Below are 6785 nucleotides of genomic sequence, written 5' to 3' on the forward strand. Positions count from 1 at the left end.
TAATGTTATAAATGCAATGGTTATTAAATGCTTATGAATGCAATGGTTTATTAAATGTAATTTAAAACTATATGGATGCAACTTGTAACTATATGGATGCAATTTTTAACTATATGGATGCAACTTTTGTTTTTGTATGATAATGTCAGAATATTCCTTTAACTCAGATGGACCTTGAAGAAATGTTAGTAAGATAAAAGAAAGAAGAGATTGATGAAAGAATAATGTTAGAAAAGAAAATGATTTAGAAAGAAGATGAGAAATCAACAAACTATCAATAAACAGATGAGATGAGAATGAGAATGAATGATTCAAGAACCTATGTCATTATTTATTGCGTAATATATATTCATCACTCAGCCTTATTATTGAACACCGAAGCTTAGCACATCAGGGTATAAGGAACCAAGATGTAAGGATATCTCATTGAAGAAACAAACACATTGCAGACAAGGAGTGAACCCCTCCATCCTGGGAAATACAATAGGGGTCGAGGTATGTGTGGTTTTCACTAGCTGAATGCTCCTATCACAGACACCCACTAGAGAAATTTCCTTAGAACTTCATCAGTTCACACCACAAATAGAAAATAAAAGAAAAAGATGATTCCCATAATGGTTCCTCGGGTCACTTGTGGACATCCTTTAGTAGCATAGGAACATGATCTTTCCCCAAATGATAAAAGATAAAGACTGACCTAGACAAAATTCAGCAGCTATACTGACCTTGTGCCTTCGTTCTCAATTGCTTGATGTGATGGTTGATAATGTTTGATCTCATAAATTTGTGGACCCCATTTACGGAAGACCTGTCTGATTTCCAATGTATCCTCTTTTGTTTAAGACAAGATAATGATCACTTGATATGGATATCATACAATTGATAAGACAGTTTGATCAGTTGTTTATTAACTTTGTGCGAAGTGTTTGTTGGATATCTGCTAGGGTATTTGTTTCTCGCGAGAAATTTTATTGCAAGTTTTTTGATTGATTTTGATTGTTTTTGGATTTTGTGGATCGATATTTGAATGTTTTTGGTTGATTTTTTCTGGATATTATATGGATGTTTTTTTTTTAATTGAGTTTTTTCAGGACATTATATGGATGTTTTTTATTGAGTTTTTTTTTGCTTTTCAATGTTTTTGGATTTATCATGTTTTTTAGGACTTTTTAGGATTTTTAGGATTTTTTTAGGACTTTATATGATTTTTTTAGGACTTTATATGATTTTTTCAGTCATGTTCTTGAAATTTTGATCTTCTTTTGCCCATGTGTGTGCAAATGAGTTAATTCCTACTCTTGTGTTCACTAAAGATCCTTAGTATCCATATGACTAGCTACATGGATTATCCTAACTTCAAAAGCATCCTAAATAGAGTCTCGTTGCCAACAAGCTTTTAGGGCTCTGACGAGGTTATAGACTATAATTTCTCAAATATTTCTACATTACCAGCAGGCGTTCATAGCCCTGATGGAGTTACTTGCATGTTCCCATAGTCAATATTTATTGTCACACTTTGTATGCATGATATTTCAGTTATATATCATTGCTCTTTACCTTGAGATGAATATTTGGCATAGCTCACTTTTCTTTTTTCTTTTTCTTTTTTTTGCCTTGACTTGTAAGTAATGAAACCTACTTGGGTGTGACAAATTGTTACAAGCTAGGGTTATCGTTGCACCAAAAGATTGACCTATCAATGCTCGATACAACCACTAGACTTATAGAATCCACAGGAGGCTATTAAACCATGTCACGAATCCCCATGAGGGATGCTAGCCCACTACCAACAATCCCCCTCCTAGCATCACTCACCGCGGCCTATGTGATTCAAACTTGTGACCAAGCTCTAATACCACTTGTTACAAGCTAGGGTTGTCGTTGCACCAAAAGATCAACCTGTCAATGCTCAATACAACCACTAGACTTATAGAATCCATAGGAGGCTGTTAAACCATGTCTTGAATCCCCGCGAGGGATGCTGGCCCACTACCAACAAAAATACAATGACACTGAAGTATAATTTTAAATTTTTCACTAGTCATATGATCAACTAGGTGTTTTGAATGACTTATATATTTTGTTAATGTGTTTGAGATATAGCAATTGGTAGATTTTGGGTTAATAAGTCTCAAATAGTGAAATCACTACCCAACCATAAGTAAAGTGTCGTCATAAGGTAATGTTGAAAATGAATGACTTGAGGACCTCAAAGACTTCATGTCTGAATATCTAAGAAAGGAGATGACCCTTGTTTCTCTTGAATGCAAATGAATCATAAACTTGGACAATTACCTTGTTTTATTGATGTTGATATATGCCATGCAGAAATTTGTGAATGTGATGCATTTGAAAAAGAAACTATATGCGATGCAGTATTTTGAATAAAATGATATGCAATGCGAAAAGTAAAACCTAAAGTAACCCATCCCTTAGATATAATATCGTTTAAGGTGCATGTTGTTCATAAGGTCAAGGAGTGGATCTCCCTCCATGGTAGCCAAATTGTATGCTCCATTTCCTATAACCCTTGTTATGATAAAAGGACCTAGCCATTTAGGTTCAAACTTCCCTGTCTTTTCTCATTCTGCTAGGTTCCTTCAGTTCTCCTTGAGAACTAGTGTTGGTGTAAATAATTATTCATCATGGATATTATTACACTTTACTTAAGTTAACTTAGGATAATGCATCTCATCATTGTTTGGATATGAGACACTTAGGGAAGTGTGCACATGGGGATGTAGCTTGTAAGAGAAATTTCACCTTTTGTGGTCTTATCTTGTTGTTACACTCCACATTCTGTGGGTCATCCACCTTTTGTGGAATATTATATTATTTCTCCTACCTACCCCTACTTTTTCTTACCCACCCTTGTTTCTCATTGAGCCACATGTCATGATTGTGTGCTCACATATCCATATGGCCTTGCCTATATAAGCAGGCCCATATTAATTGTATTGGTTAATCCAGTTGAGCATTTGCATATTGATGAGAATACGGTTTTGTTCTTGTCATACTATTGTCTCTCTTTTGTGCTTTTCATTATGCCCTTGATCTTGGCAAAATATCACATGGTATCAGAGCCGTTGGGGCTTCATTGATTGGTTTTGGGAGACATTTTTGGAAGACTTCTATTTTTTGGATCTGAGGTACTATGCATTTTGCAGGCATCCTCGAGCATTTTCAACCTCACCATTGCATCCAGGAGGCTATTTCCATAAAAATTGAGTATAAACTCAACCTATTTTGGTGAAAGTTGAATTTTAGGTGTGGAGAAACTTTTTGCCCAATTCACGCTGTACGGTATGGAATTTTTGGATTTTTTTTTAAAAATATTTTTTTTTTCAAAAAAAATTGGGTTTCGAGGGGGTCATTTAACCCCACCCCCAAACCGCATCGTACTCTATAGACTATTGTCTGTAGGCACCGTACCTTCTTGTGTGTCCACCGACCACCGTGCAGCCCCCAGTGGCCATCACACTGCCCCCGATGGCCTCCACCTTCCTCGCTCTGGTAGCCCCCACAGTGGCAACAGCTTCCGCCCATGGCTCTGCCTCCCTGCTGACAACTGGCATTAGCCTCCAGCCACTGAGCACCACCTCCAGCCATCAGCCACCAACTACCCAATAACTAGGTCTCGTTAGTGGAAAAAATTGGCGAATCCACGCTCGCCACTAGCCCATGGAAACCCTCCGACACGTCAGCAACACCCAGTCAATGCCCAATCAACTTTTCCATATGGTCAGCCAGGAGGTGCGACGACCATTTTGAAATTCATATGACCGTCAAATTTAACACAGTGATTTTTTGACATCAGCCTACGTCAGCACTTTTTGAAAATTTCAGACCCCTCTCGATTGGGTAGTTTGGTTTTTTGGGTCAACTTTGGAGGCTCATAACTTGCTCAATTTTGCTCCTTTTTGGGTGCAATTATTTTTTATTTGGGCTAATTATTCATGCTCTCCGTAGTGGTGTAGATATTTCTTGATTTTGGTGCATAGGTTTTTCAAAAAATTTAGATACTCTTAATTGTACCTATCCAATCCTCATTTTTGCAACTTAAAAGGCTTGGTTTGAGCTCATATGACCTACTTTTCAGGTGCCATTTTTTTTGAAAGTGCATATTTTTTTGTCTACTTTCATAAGCTATGATTAGTTTTTCAGAGATTTTGAGTGGATATTGTACTTTCAAATATTGGTCTTCTTTGGCCTACTTGGTACTTATAATTTTATTGGATCTTAGTTTAGATCTCTTGCATTATCAGTTTGAGTCTCCTTTGGCCTCATTGAGGAAGTTGTAAAGTTGAAATTATAAGTCCACTTTTCCCTTTTTTGCAAGTGGCCCATTGTACATGCACTAAGTATAAAGTGTTTCGGGGGGGGGTTCTTTGATTGAGTGAATTTGGGGGGGGTGTCTTGTGTGATTGTGCCTCTCTTTCCTTGTGCTCTTTCATTTGTGTTGCAGTGAGTCCTCATAAATTTCCACCTGTAACTCCACATAATTATGCATCTTGAAAAATTAAAACATGGAGCAAATTAATGGAAAAAGGACTCGCGCATTACATGGATGGAACAATAGCATCACCACTTGATCCTAAGGCTGATCTTAATGCTCAGTTAGAATGGGTCACTAAGAATTGCATGGCTCTTGGAACTTTGCATAAGTATGTATTAGATGACCTCATTTTTCACATTGAGAAGTCTTCTACAATCAAAGAGGCTTGGGAAATGTTTCAAAAATTGTATGGTCAAGTTGATGAAATCAGAGGTTACAAGATTGATAATGAGATCACCAACTTGGATCCCCAGAGTTTTGATACAATCCAATATTATGTCACCAAAGAAAATGAGCTAAGAGCTAAGCTTAAGGATTATGGAATGGACAAAAAGGATGCTCAATTGATATTCAACTTGTTGGACAAGCTTGCACCTGAATATGCAACATTTGTTTCTAACTTCCAAACTCATCGTTTGACAATGGGGAGATCCTACACTATGCCTTCATTTGATGCTTTCACATAAATGTTGATATTGGAACAATCTAAGTTGTTGAACATGGGGATTCTCAAGTCTTCAAAGTCCAAGGCCTTGGTGGCTAATCAAGGGAGTCAAGGGAGTCAAGGCAAATATTCCAATAAGAAGAAGAAGCAATCTAAGTTAAAGCCACAACAGGAAAAAGGACAATCATCCTCTCCATCACAAGGTGATTGTTCACCCTCTTCCAAGAAGGGGACTCCACCTAAGAAGGATAAACCAACTTTTTCTTATTGCAAGAAGTATGGTCATGATGAGCATCGATGCCATGCCAAGCAAGTTGACGAGTTGACAAATCTTCTTAAGAAAAATAACATCAACTTTCCATCCACCTACAACAAGAAGGATTCAGCTCCTTCCTCTTCCTAATAGTCTAAGGGAAAAGGGTAAGCATTTGTGGCTACAACAGGTTCTTCATAGCAGTGGATACTTGAATCGATTGCCTCTTATCACATGGGTTCTACAAAGGAGAAGTTTTCTTCATTGGAGCCATCAAAGGTACCTCACATTTACATAGGAGATGATACACAAGTTGAGGTTGAAGGGAAAGGTTTGGTTGATATGGATGATGGAACATTTGAGAATGTTCTTTATGTTCCTAACTTGTCTACCAATCTTATCTCTATCTACCAAATCACTCACTATGGGAATGGGAAAAAGGTTGAGTTTACACCTAATTCAATTGTGGTAAAGGAACTTTATAATGATACCTTAGTAGTAGTGGGACAGGTCAATGACAACTCAAGGATTTATTCATTCTCCCACTTTGTGCCAAGTTCTCCTTCTAGGGCCTTTCTTACTCATTCAAATTCAGAAAGTAAGTTGTGGCATGAGTGGTTTGGTCACCTCAACTACCACTACCTTTAGCAGCTCAGCACTAAAGACATGGTCACAGGTCTACCTCGAATCAGTTTTTCATAGGGTGTATGTTCAAGGTGCTCCATGGGCAAGCATCCTGAGGAGAAGTTTGATAAGGGAAAAACTTGGAGAGCTTTGGAAGTTCTTCAACTTGTTCACAATGATGTAGCAGGTCCATTTCCATCACCTTCATTTAGTAAGGCCTGTTATGTCCTCACCTTCATTGATGACTACTCCCACTTCACTTGGGTCTACTTTCTTATTCATAAGCGTGAAGTGTTTGACAGATTTCTTGACTTCAAGGATCATGTGGAGAAGCAATCAGGGAAAGTGGTCAAGATTCTTTGCACAAATAATGGAAGGGAATATGTGAACAAAAGACTTGAGGATTTTTGTACATTTGAGGGTACTGGTCTTCAACATTTTGTTGCTTACACTCCATAGCAAAACGACATTGCAGAGAACAAGAATAGAACTCTCAAAGAAATGGCTAGCTATATGCTACATGCGTGTTCTCTTGATCCCGCCTTTTGGGAAGAGGCTATAAGTTGTGCCATACACATCCAAAATCGGGTTCCTCACAAAGATTTGATAGGTTTTACTCCTTTTGAGGCTTGAGCTGGTAGGAAACCAATTGTGAGACATTTCAGAGTCTTTGCGTGTCCAACATGGGCTCGCATTCCTCCGTAGAAACGCAAGGCATTGGAACCTCAGAGTAGGCCTTGTCTTTTTGTTGGATATCTTGAGGGTGTTAAGGCATACCGATTGATGGATCCTAAGACATATGAGGTGTTCATTGAGAGGAGTGTTCATTTTGAGGAAAGCTCTCCTAGCTTAACCTCTCTACCTCCTCCACCTTCCTCCATTGTGGATATTGATGTCAATGATTAAGA

The sequence above is a fragment of the Cryptomeria japonica genome, chromosome 4 (assembly GCF_030272615.1).
Source record: "Cryptomeria japonica chromosome 4, Sugi_1.0, whole genome shotgun sequence".
Classification (NCBI taxonomy): domain Eukaryota; kingdom Viridiplantae; phylum Streptophyta; class Pinopsida; order Cupressales; family Cupressaceae; genus Cryptomeria; species Cryptomeria japonica.